The sequence below is a fragment of the Triturus cristatus genome, chromosome 2_2 (genome assembly GCF_964204655.1).
Source record: "Triturus cristatus chromosome 2_2, aTriCri1.1, whole genome shotgun sequence".
Lineage (NCBI taxonomy): Eukaryota > Metazoa > Chordata > Amphibia > Caudata > Salamandridae > Triturus > Triturus cristatus.
The window spans coordinates 1,170,096,680-1,170,110,200 of NC_140582.1; the positions used below are offsets into that span (position 1 = coordinate 1,170,096,680).

The 13,521-nt window shown below is 47.0% G+C and overlaps 1 protein-coding gene across 4 annotated transcripts in view; it reads left to right on the forward strand.

Moving 5' to 3' along the window:
• ZNF638 (zinc finger protein 638) overlaps positions 1-13,521 on the forward strand; it is a 994,232-nt gene that overhangs the window by 428,875 nt on the left and 551,836 nt on the right. The window lies entirely within an intron of this gene.

The following is a 13,521-nucleotide window of genomic DNA, read 5'->3' on the forward strand; positions in this document are numbered from 1 at the left end:
TTTGGCATCTTAAGGCTTTAATCCTGTGCAGTTGCTGATGCTTTTGTGCATGAGTCATGATTTAGAGCATGGGCACGTACACAGATGTCTAAAGCGCAAAAAAAACATGGCTTGTCCATTTATGTACAATTATTTTTTTTTAAGGTGTTCTTACATCCACAGTCTTCATGGCTCATACCTGGTAACTCTGGGGCTCTGTGGGTAATCTTGTTGACATAGTTGAAGCCCCTATGATTGTCAGTTTCAGTACTGTGGCCATCTGATTGTGGTGATTTCTGATCTCTAGTTGTTGTTGTGCTAAGAAGGTTTCATTGTCTCTAATTGTTCTTCTACGTGGTGTGTTGTGAGTACTTGACTTTTACCTCTAGGAAGTGCAGTTCAGGTACTGCAATTCTTTGACCTTTGTGGTAAGCCTGAAGTTATGCTCTAGACCTTGAAACACATTTCCTGCTCTGTAGCCTGTGCATCATAATGTATGTTGTGTGATTGATGTACCATGGCCGAGGGCCGCCGATGGACACACAGCGCTATCTTAAGCCCTTTTATTGACTGAGGGCTTTTTGTGCAACATATTGTTTCAAAAACAATATTGTTCTAATCTTTGAATACGTTACTTTTTAAAGTGGGATCAATACTTCCAACCTTTCATCAGCTGAACTTCAGATGCCTTATTCACATGATTACAGTTTCCCGAATCTGAATAAACAATCACATCTGGACTGTTCTCAAGCAGTGACATGAACTAAAAGGTGCCATGTGGGAGGTGTGGTGTCAGCAGGTGCCTGCCTAGCATCAACAGGACTTTACTTACAACTGCTGATAAATCCGGGTTTGAGGTTAGAAGTTGGAATCATACGTATAACTAATAACAACTGCACAAGAGAGCTAACATTTATTTCAGCTCTATAGTAAAGTTTGAAGTGCAGGTTCTTCCAGTTTCTAGGTGCTTTCAGATCAGCCGGGGTACTAAGGGGGGATGTGTTCCAGCTTCCAGATGCTCTTTGATCTGTCTGAAATCTAAGGGGAGTGTCTGACATGTTCCAGATGTCTTTCTCGTCTTGTGGATGGTAAACAAAATAATGTCATGAGCAATGCCAATAGCTCTAACTTTAACAATGCCGAGACCATTGCATTGTAAATGCTTGTTATAGGTAAGGATGGCCAGTTTGTATTCAGCTTTTTTAGTGAGGTCAACATTTTTCCTCCAGTCTCTTTCCGATTTCTTACAGATTGTTTAAAGAATTCGCATTTCCTGGGTAAACCATGGGGAGGAAATTTTAGCTCTGGGTTTACAGGAAAGTTTTTTGGGGAGGGTTATGTCAAGTGCTTCTCCTATCCATTTTGAAAACTCTATATCTGCAAGCGTAGGGTTAGAGGTAAGATTAGGGGGGGAGCGCTCTAGGTTTGCCCTACATTTTTCTGAATCTAGAGCCGCCCACGAGCGAGTGGGTTTTTTAGATGCAGGCTTGGAACGTAAGGTGTTAAATAATTGCCAATTTAGCGATATTAAGAAATGGTCAGACCATGGTACCGGGGTAGGGTCTGAGATAGTGAGATCATTGATGTTAGAAAAGATAGGATCTAACAGGTGGCCCAATGAGTGGGTTGGTTGTCTGCTTTGTAGCCTAAGCTGAAGGGTTTCAAGGTCTGCTATCAAATCGGAGGCTGGTTTAAGTTCCTCTTTATCAAAATGTATATTCAGGTCTTCTAGGATCATGAAAGTGGAATGGGTAGCGGAAAGTGTGCAAACATGTTCCATGAGAGATTCACTGAACTGGCCCATGGGTCCTGGGGGGCGATAGATGAGAATTCCAGATAGAGATCTACATGGGGAAACTTGAATGGAAAATAAGATTTTCACAGCCACGGAGGGGGCTGCCCTGCATTAGGCAAGACAGGTGGTCTTTATAAATTATGGCAATACCCCCTCCCTTCCCTTTAGAGCGGTCCACGTGTTGTATTAGGAAGCCGGGGGGAAGGGAATTGACGATGTCTGGGTCAGAGTCTGGTCCCAGCCAGGTTTCTGTTAGGAATAGAACATCTCACTTACGATTTTCTAAGGTATAGTAGATTTCTATTGAGTGCTTAGGAAGTGATCTGCAATTAATCAAGGCCAAGTGCATATTGGTGGATGGGCGGAGTTGAGCAGCGGTGGGTGTACATTTATACGGACAATGATGGCAGTAGTTAGAGGGACTATCCCCGATTAGAGTGTTTTTTCCTCTTTGTTCAGGCGTAGCAAAGTATCCCTTGAGTATCTGTGTATAAAGGGGATGCCATTATTTATAGTGTCTGGCTCTGTGCTCTGCCTAGCGCAGACGTGCATGCCTTAAGCGCGCCATCGGCACGCCTGCTGCGCTCGTCCGCTGCGCTCGTCCGCTGCGCTTCCGGCAGAAGCACATGCTTTATGGGATTGCTGGGATGTGAAGGGGGGTGTGTGGCCAGCACAGGTAGGCGTGTCTCGTGGCCCAATGAGCTCGACTGCAATGGCGTCAACAGAGGCGTTGCCCGTGTCAGTGTTGACTCCGCTGTGCGGGGATGCCTGGATCCGAAGCGTACTGCCAAAGAATCGGTGAGCAATTTAAAATACAATATCACACAGTTAAAAAATGCTATTGCTACTCCCGGCTTTCCGCCTCAGGAGGTTTCAGAATCATTCCTCCCTGCCCCAATACACTGAGGCCTGTCTGGGGTGGTGCTCGCACCTCCCAAGGCAGGAAACCTATTGTCCAAGCCTCCCTTGCCGGGATCACTCCCAGCAGCAGGAGGTCAGACTCGTGTCTGTGGCAGCAGCATCCATTTTGTGATGATGGGGCTCTGGTTAACTTTAACCGGGTAAGTAGGTAACAACATGTCTTTCCCTCTAGAAGGGAGGGATAATATCCTCATCCCCAGAAATGGGATGGGGGTATTATTCCACAGTGTTAGACACCTTACACGACATGTTTTGATAAAGCCAAACCATAGTTACCATAACCGTTTAAGATTATAAGGCACTTTAAGAGTATATGGTAGGCTATATCATAGAACAGCTATAAGGACATGGTTCCGAAAGCTGCAGACAGGCTCAGCTCATGCTAGAGCACCATCTCACATGTTACCAAGCACTCTGCCTCCAGGATTGTTAAGGCCTGCCATAGGAGTGGCTGATAGGTACACATGTGTCTATTTTAAGGGTAGATATAGGTATACTATATCTAAGCAAGGGGTGATTACACGACCTTGCCCCAGCTGAGTGATCAGCCAGTTGTGTCTGATTTGAAGGCCAGACCGGGGGTGGCATAATACATGCTGCAGCCCCTGGGAGGCCTAGGGTACACCTATGCCCTGGGTACCCTGTACAGGATCCAATAAGGTGATCCTTACCAATTGGTTATGTACCTAGGGTACATGGAGTCCATTTTAAAGAGAGAGCAGACAGCCTGAGACCCTGAATGGCAGGATCTCAGGCCAACTAAGTCGAAAAACCAGCTAGACACTAGGCAAAAAGTTGGGGGTACCCATAGTCCGATATCCACCTTCCTACACAAGTATCACTTGAATCAAAACATCTTGCCAGTTTCCTTCAAGGAACCAAAAACTTAAGCAGAAAAAAGCCTCCACGCCCTGGATGTAATGCGAGCTCTACTGTACTATCTGCAAAGAACAGAATAAGTAAGGAAAACTAAACAGTTTGTTGCTTACTCTTATACCAACACAGGATCAGCTGTCACTAAAGCAACCATTGCAAGATGGCTAGTACCAACTATACAACTAAGCTACAGAAATACCAAAAAAGAACTAAGAATAGATCGAACAGCTCCCTCCACTAGGAAGAAAGGAGCAACGCTAGCTTTCATTGCAAATGTACCCATCGATGCAATCTGTGCAGCAGCAACATGGGCATCACCACACACGTTTACAAAACATTGTGTGTATATACAAATTAATAAGGAAGCTCAAATTGGACAAAGGGTACTTCAATGTCTGTTTGCTAAGTCTCCCTCTCACAACAGCCTCCCAAACACAGGAGAAAACGCTACATAATCTGATGCACAGCATGTGAATCCAGAAAAGGATTCACGCTGCAAATCGAAATGGTTTTGCAGCGTGAATCTTTCTGGATTCACTATGCTGTGCATTATTCCGCCATCTAGTGGTTGGGTCCGGAATTGTAGTATTTCTTCTTTTTTTTTTCGTGGCCCAGGTCGCCTTTGGTCGCCATCTTCAGAATCTTTTTTCCGCCGTTGGGTCTAGATAAACAAGGAGCTCCAAGAACTTTGGAGAGAAGAATCGACGAAAGATCGGAATAGATCACCGGAGAAGACACCGGAGACCAAGTAAGAAAAAACTCGACTAAGTTCAGAGAACTTCGAAGAACTCAATTTTTTCGAAGGAGAATGCGCATACAGGGGACTCACTGGGTGCGGTGATGGACGAGACTCTGTTCAAACTCTACGCAAACTGCCACCACAAGTACGCGCAGAAGGACCGACATCCGGTTTGCAATCTCTGCCTGCTGCTCGACCATCGAAGCGAAGACTCTAAAAGTAAGGGAGAGACAGAGAAGAGCAAACTACAACATGCAGAGGACGCCCCCATCGCTGCGAGACTTGGGAATCTCCAGCGGAGAGAAAGACAACGTAGCAGAAGGACCAGAAAACGTCGTGGTTGTCTAGGTCGAAAAGAAAACATCGAAGGAGGTAAGAGTCGTCGAACACTAAACCCTCCACTGATACTCGCAAAGGCGAGCTATAGTCCTCGAAAGGAGCAGGGCTGTCGAAGCACTCAACGTCGACTACTGCATCCAGGGACAAACAGTCTGTCGGATCCTCTGAGAAGGACCACCTGACGGCGAAATCCCAAGACAAGGAAAAGGCGCCGAAGAGCAGCCACGAAAAAAAGTTCTCGACTTCGAAAGGCGAAGGCCCGAGACTGGTTTCGACGTCGACAACTGCGAAGAGGAAGGTCGAGGCCTTCGAAGCCGATCACTTGGCAGAGATGGAGAAGAAAAGAAAGAGGCTCGAGGCCGAAATCGCTAACATCTTGCAACGCAAGAAAGACTTAGACGAAAAGCTAAAATCCTACAGCATACCGTCGAAGACTACACCCGAAACAGGAAAGGGTGTCGAGGAATTCGAAGCGCCAAACACACCTGAACCTGGAGAGGAACAGGAAGAGGACCTGTACTACGGGACAGGCGAAGGGGAAGAAGATGAGCCTTACCAAGAGTCGACTTCTTCGGAGGCTCAAGAGTTGCCGTGGGAAGATCTCGACGCCGAATCACTGGAAGAGGGCGTAGACTCGTATCCGTCGAGGTATTCGCCGCCAGACGACATAGGGATCTACAATCAAGTCATCAAAAGGGTGGCTGAAACGTATGGGGTGCAGTTAGAGGAAGAGAAACCCTAGTCTTGCTTCCTCTTGGAGACCTTGCTGCCTTCACAAACTAGAAGCCAGTTCCTGCCCATGCTCCCAAGTGTGCTGGACCAGGGGAAGGAGGCATTCAAAGAGCCTGCCATGTGTAGAGCTGCGACTCCACAAGCAGAGAAGAAATATAAACATTCTTCGAAGGACCCCATGTACATCAGAGGGTCAGTACCAGCCGACTCCATCATTACATCCACAGCTCGGAAAAGAGCAAATATACCCACAAACTCTGGCCTTCCACCAGACAAAGAAAGCAAGAGGATGGACATGATAGGTAGGAAGATGGAAAGGAGTGCAGCCATACAATGGCGCATCGCCAACTCCAATGCGCTCATCAACAGACACGCATACTAGCACTGGGAAGAAGTGGGAGAACTACTCAAGCATGTACCAGAATACCAGAGAAGAGCAAGCCACCTGGTAGAAGAGGGAAAGAACATGGCTAATACATGTTTAAAGTCAGGCCTGGACGCAGCAGAGACATCGAGCAGGCAGATGATGCTGGGGATCACAGAAAGACATGCCTGGTTCAGAATTTCTGGATTCAAGAATGCGGTCCAAAACAACATCCTCAACACACCCTTCAACGGGGAACAACTGTTTGGAGCACCAGTTGATGAAAAGTTGAACCAGCTGAAGAAAGATAACGACACAGCGAGATCTATGGGGGCGCTGCAGTTCCGAGGTATGAGAAGAGGAACACCTTCCAGGAGACCGACAGGCAGAGAAAATAATCAGCCTTGGGCAACACACCAAACCACCCAGCAAAGTTATCAAGGAGGTAACCAGGAACAGCAGCAAGGATAGCAGCAGCAAAGCTGGCCGTACCAGCCCCGAGGACAATCCTTTCGAGAGCGCGGCCGAGGAAGGGGTAACGGCCAGAGGGGAAGTCAGCCTCCCACAGGAAAAAGTGACTCACCAGCAGAAAAAACGCACTCCTGGATGAGACCTCAGGAAGTGCAAAAAGAGGACAAAAACCAGCAAAAAAATTCAGTCTCCTCCAACACACATCACCGGTAGGAGGCAGATTAAGACACTTCCTCCACGAGTGGAGGAAAATAACATCAGACAAATGGATATTAAAACCCATACAATATGGGTACTGTATAGACCTGGAAAGCCCACCACAAAACAGAAGGCCAAAGGTCAGAGTGCGCACTACAAAAGAGCTGACACACTTGAGGGAGGAAGCAAGAGAATTGCTAAAGAAAGGAGCCATAGAAATTGTGCCACAAAAACAAAGGAACAAAGGAACAAAGGAGTATACTCAACCTACTTCCTCATACCAAAGGTAGACGGAACATTACGTCCAATTTTAGACTTTCGATTCCTAAACAGATTAATAAAAACACAAGTTCAAGATGACCTCCCTCCAAGAGGTCATACCTCAACTACAAAGAGATTACATGGCGACTATAGACTTAAAGGACGCCTACTTGCACATCCCAATCAACAACAAGCACCAACACCTCCTCAGGTTTGCAATAGGCACAAATCACTACCAGTTCAGTGCTAGCTTTCGGACTAAAATCCACACCAAGAGTCTTCACAAAATGTCTGGCAGCAGTAGCGGCACACTTAAGGAGGAAGGAGATACATGTATACCCATACCTCGACGACTGGCTGGTAAAAGCAAGCTCATACCACAGGTGCAGGAAGCACATAAAGATAGTGATACAGACGCTGGCACAACTGGGGTTTTCAATCCATTGGGAGAAGACTTCAATAGAACCAGAACAACTGAAGAGGTTCTTAGGGGCAGAAATCAACACCATACATTGCACGGTGATTCCATGTGCAAAGAGGACTCTGGCTATATGCAAGGAGACACGTCTTTACCGCAAGGGGCAAGCTCTGACAGTGAGGACTGTGAGCAAACTGATGGGGATGATGGCATCATGCATACATTTGGTACCAAATATTCGCCTACACATGAGGCCATTCCAAGAATGGATCCTGCAGCAATGGTCACAAGCGACAGGGAGTTGGGAGGATCTAGTGGTTGTCACACAAACAGTACAGCAAGAAATAGCGCGGTGGAACAAGAGGAACTTAGCACAGGGGCGATCATTTACACAACCAACTACAACTGTATCCATTACAACAGACACCTCCCAGAAAGGGTGGGGAGCCCACACAAACCACAAAGTAAGGGGGTTGTGGGGACGTCAGGATGCAGTAAAGTACATGAACTACCTAGAACTCAAGACAGTGTTCCTAGCCTTAAAGGCCTTTCAGAAACTGCTGTACGGGAACAGAGTACTGATACAAACAGACAATACAACTACCATGTTCTACATCAACAAGCAAGGAGGGACACATTGAGTGACACTCTCACGGCTAGTGCAGGAAATATGAAGATGGGCAATCCCCAGAAAGATAGACCTATTAGCAATACATCTACCAGGGAAGGACAATGTAGAGGCAGACTGGCTCAGCAGACAGACGTCAGAATCCCACGAATGGGAGATCAACCAACAGGAAATCCAGAAGGTATTCCACAAATGGGGGACTCCACAAATAGACCTCTTTGCAACACAGCAAAATGCCAAAACTTCGCATCCAGAGTACCGTCCAAACAGTCCCTGGGGAATGCGCTATGGATAAGCTGGTCAGGGACATTTGCATACGCTTTTCCACCAACCGCTACTACACAGAGTGCTGAACAAGTGGAGGATCAGCAGCATGACGCTCATCCTGCGTCCCAATGGGCCAGGCAAACATGGTTCTCACACATCATGGAGATGTCACAAACGCCCGCACACAGGTTCCCTGCCAGGAAGGACCTGCTAACCATGCAAAACGGAAGAGTACTACACCCAGAAAACCTCAGCCTAGCTGCATGGCTCCTGAGGACCTAGAGTTCGCACACCTCAAATTACCGGCAAGTACGATGGCGGTTCTCAGAGAGGCAAGAAGACAGACCACAAGGAAGTGCTACGTAGCAAATTGGAAAAGATTCACCGAATGGTGCATTAGGAAAAATCTGCAAACAAAGATTACTGAGGAATCAACAGTACTAAGATACTTAACGCGTCTACTGCAAAACAAGCTAGGCTACACGTCCCTAAGGGTCCACTTAGCAGCAATTGTGGCTTACACAAGAGGAGAAACAGTAAAGTTTCTTCACATCACAGGTGGTAAAAAGATTCCTAGAGGGTGCAAAAAGGATCGCTCCTCCAGGCAGAATGCCAGCACCAGCATGGAACCTCAATGTAGTGCTCACACAGCTAATGAAAGCACCATTTGAGCCTATTCACAAAGCTACACTGCATATGCTCACACTAAAGACAGCCTTCCTAGTGGCTATCACATCACTACGAAGAGTAAGTGAATTGCAAGCGTTAACGCTCCAAGAACCCTACCTGCAAATACAGAGTGATAAGATTGTCTTGAACGGACCCGCATTTCTTGCCAAACGTGGTGTCTAAGTTCCACATCAACCAGACCGTTCAAATACCAAGTTTTTTCCAAAAACCATCCACGAGCACAGGAAGAGCCTTACACACACTGGACGCCAGGAGGGCAGTGATGCACTATATGGAAAGGACAAAAGAATGCTGAAAAACAAAGCAATTTTTTGTATCCTTCGCCAGCAGTTTTTTGGGACGACTGGTTACCAAAAATACCATTGCACGATGGATTGCGCAAACCATTCTGCTCTGCCACAAGCAGGCAGCTCAGCCATTGCAAGGGGCAGTTCATGCGCACTCAACAAGAAAGAAAGGGGCAACAATTGCGTTTCTAGCAAACACACCTACCCAAGACATTTGCCAAGCGGCAACATGGTCTTCAGTGCATACGTTCACTAAGCACTACTGTGTGGATATCCAAATGAACAAAGGCACAAGTGGGACAGAAGGTCTTACAACACATTTTCAGTAATCAGTGCTCATCTTCCACCCAACCTCCACTATGAGGAGAAACTGCTACAAAGTCGATGCACAGCAAAGTGAATCCAGAAAGATTCACGATGCAAAACGTATAGATTCTTACCTGTCGGTGTAGTTTTGCAGCTTGAAGGCTTTCCGGATTCACTAGCGAACCCACCCTCCTCCGCCAGAAAGATGAGACGGGAGGATAAAAGGGGGGTAGGAGGTGAAAAGACTTTACAAGGATCAAATAAGAAAACAAAGAGAAAAAAAAATCCGAAGATGGCGACCAAAGGTGGGAGCTTCCGGCGGAAGCGCGTCGACGTCACAGAGAACACCAAATGGTGGTATGTCGACACCCACCTGGGCCACAAAAAAAAAGAAGAAATACTACAATTCCTGACCCAACTACTAGATGGAGGAATAATGCACAGCATAGTGAATCTAGAAAGTCTTCAAGCTGCAAAACTACACATTACTTTTCAGTAAGAGTAGTTTTGCAGCTATAAGAGTTTTCTGGATTCACATGCGACCCACCCAGCCTTCCCCTAGAAGGAACACAAACAGGTGGTGAAGCAAAGTACAACGTTAAGAACTATAAATAAGGGCCATCACAAGGATTAAACAGCATAAATACAGAAAAAAGAATTCGAAGATTGCCACCGCGCACGTCGACCTCCAGGATGCCGTCTGACGTCTAAAGTGGACGTACCTGACGCCAAATGGTGGTCGACAGCAACCAAAACAAGAAAAAGAGAAAAAGACCATTCCGGACCCAACCACTAGATGGCGGAATGATGCACAGCATGTGAATCCAGAAAATTCTTCAAGCTGCAAAACTACTCCTACAGGTAAATAACCATTTTGTTTTGCAGCATTAATCTTTTATTTATTCACTATGCTGTGCATTATTCCACCATCTAGTGGTTGGGTCCGGAATTGTAGTATTAACATAAAGGGTTTGTGAAGGTTCTTTTTCTGTGCCCGTACAAAATTATTAGGGTACTGGACGCATATTTCATTGCAACCTGTTCTTTTGCCACTCCTAGATGAACTCTGGCCACTGTAGCCTTGTCCTTGGTTGCATTGAGACTTTAAGTGACTTTTCAAGGCCATCCCAAAGAAAGGTAAACTTCAGCACTTTAAAAGTTATATCGATTAAAGTTCGCCGGGGCCCTTGCGGTAGGGTAGGACTATTCAACACTTATGACTATAATACAAATACCCCTATGAAAGAACTGCATTAACAGGTAAGAAACTATACCTTTTACCTCTGCCTATCTTTGGGGATCCACTGGTGTGAGAAGTTGGCCTGATGTATGATGTCACTAGTTATAGTGTACACCTTATATCAGTCCAAATACCCTTATGGTGATTGGTTGTAAAGTCAACCTTATAGACCAGCTATCCTAGTGGTAGCATGGACAAGAGCAGTCTTAGGCTAAACTCTGAATGGCATGTGAAGCCAGCTGTGATACCATATATAATCCCTTGAATACCAAATGAAAGGACACCACAACAGATATATATAAAATAAAGTGTATTTATTCTAGTCAAACCCTCAGCACTCTTTATGAGATTAGAGGTAAGTACAACACAGTCTTATTTATGCATACATTAAGTCACACAGGTAAGTAATACAGTTAGGCCCTAGGGGCCACGCAAACCATATACTAAGTAAGTGGTATAAGAACCACTGTCACGGAAATAGAATAGGCCTAGGCCTAGGGAATCGCTGGGGCTACACTACACTAGCGTTAGTTAGGAAGTGGGAGGCCCACGGGATTCGTGTGCAGAGTGGAAACACTCACGCGTAATGCGTAAAAGTCACTAGCAATAGTACAGTTTAGAAAACGGTAGATTTTAGGACACTTCCGGAGTAGCTAGGAAGTTGAGACTTGAAAACTAGACACTAGGATAGTCACTATCCTGATGAGCACCGGAGTACCCAAGTTACCTAGCCCACAGGCTGCGGGTGCATAGGGGTGAAGATGCGTCGTTTTCGTCGTCGACTCCTATGGATGCCTGAAGAAAGATGCTGACAGGCAGTCAGTGAAGAGTGTCCGGTGGATCCCAAGGCTGGGATCAAGAAGAGGAGAAACCTGCAAGCAGAAGGGACAGAGTCAAAGTCACTAGCCAGTGACCACGTGGAACCAGGAAGGAACCAGGCGATGTCGTGAAGATTTGCAGGTGAAGGTGAAGCTTGTCGCTGCAGCCAGGAGGACCAGGAAGCGTCGGACGACCAGGACCAGGAGGCGAGCTGTCCCACGAAGGCTCTTGCTGTCGGCGGCGTCGAAGTTGGACTAGGACTCAGCAAGCCTTGGCAAGCGGAACCCACGAAGAACGAAGGACTTGCTTCTGGTGCAGACCAGGAAGGTCTGGGGTGCTTCTTCTTTGCAGAGAAGCGGGAGCCAGTCTGGAGGAGCCAAACCAGCGCAGTAGATTGCAGGGAGCGTCGTCACAGAGGCCACTAGCCAGCGGGCAAGCAACCGGACAGACGCGGCAAGCAGGAAAATGCTGAAGGGCCCCACGCAGGACTCGTGGAGTGTGGGGGGCTGATCTTCGGTGCAGATGGTGCTTGGGGTTGGGGCTTCTCAATCCCCGGTGCACAACTTCGAGGGTACCTCAGAAGCTGCGCTGTAAGTTACTAGCCACTTTTTCCAGGTAGCCGGTCCCACGTCGCCTCCACGGATCTCAGCTCTGCTGCAGATGTGGATGAGGGTCGGAGAAGTCTGGAAGTCAAGGCTCTGGTCAGGCTCTGCAGTCGGTTCCTCGTAGAACGTGGGCAAAGCAAAGGGTAGTCTCTTGATGGTGCCTGTTTGCACAGGGTAGCCACTCCTTGGCTACAAGGGAGATTCTTCAGTCTTCTTCTTTCGTCGAATGTCGAAGGTCCAGAGTTTCTGTTCAGTTTTGCAGGTTCAGGATAATCTAAAGTCTTGAGGCCCAACTCCCACTCTTATACTAATCTGGGGGGCTGGGATACCTGCTAGGTCACGCCTTATGGGTGGGACCTGGGAGGGGGTGGTTACACCCACTTCCCTTTGTCCAGTTTCGCGCCAGAGCTGGGGCTGGAGTGCCCCAGCGCCGGTTTGAACTGGACTATGCAAGGAACACCTTGTGTGCCCCAGGCATGTCTCATTCCTTTCAGCCCACCCTGCCCCAATACACTAAAGGCTGTCTGGGGAGGTGCTAGCACCTCCCCAAGCAGGAAACCTATTGTCCAGGCCTCCCTGGCTGAGATCACTCCCAGCTGCAGGAGGTCAGACTTGTGTCGTGGCAGCAGCATCCATTTTGTGATGCTGAGGCTTTTGTCAGAGGCTAACAGTTGAAGTATGATTTTAACATGTCTTTCCCTCTAGAAGGGGGGAATAATATTCTCATGTCCAGAAATGGCATGGGGGTATTATTCCACAGTGTTAGACACCTTACACGACATGTTTCGATAAAGCCAAACCATAGTTACCATAACCCTCTAAGATTATAAGGCACTTTAAGAGTATATGGTAGGCTATATCATAGAACAGCTATAAGGACATGGTTCCGAATGCTGCAGACAGGCTCAGCTCATGCTAGAGCACCATCTCACATGTTACCAAGCACTCTGCCTCCAGGATTGTTAAGGCCTGCCATAGGAGTGACTGATAGGTACACATGTGTCTATATGTAAGTTAGGTATAGGAATACTACACCTAAGCAAGGGGTGATTACACGACCTTGCCCCAGCTGAGTGATCAGCCAGTTGTGTCAAAATGGAAGGCCAGGCCAGGGGTGGCATAATACATGCTGCAGCCCCTGGTAGGCCTAGGGTACACCTATGCCCTGGGTACCTAGGGTACACTGTACAGGGGCCAATAAGGTGATCCTATCCAAATTGTTATGCACCTAAAGTACATAGTAGTAATTTAGAGAGAGAACAGCAGGGCTGTGGGTCTGATTAGCAGGCCCACAGCCACATCTAAGTCGAAAACCAGTAAAGCAGAAGCAAAAAGTGGGGGTGAACATAGAAAGCAGACCCTACTCTCCTACAACTGGACTCTGTGCACACCATACCTTTCTTTTGTATAGTATATACTTAGCCAGCTTCCTACAATTTTATATACAGCAAGGTCCTACGTGCTTTGATTTTGTCATAAATCACAATTTTCCCTAAACCTAGATTAGCTCAGTTATTGCAGTACTTCTGAGTGTGTGCTGCTCCTCCTGTGAAACAGCTAGGACGAATGTAGCTTTCTGCGCGGAC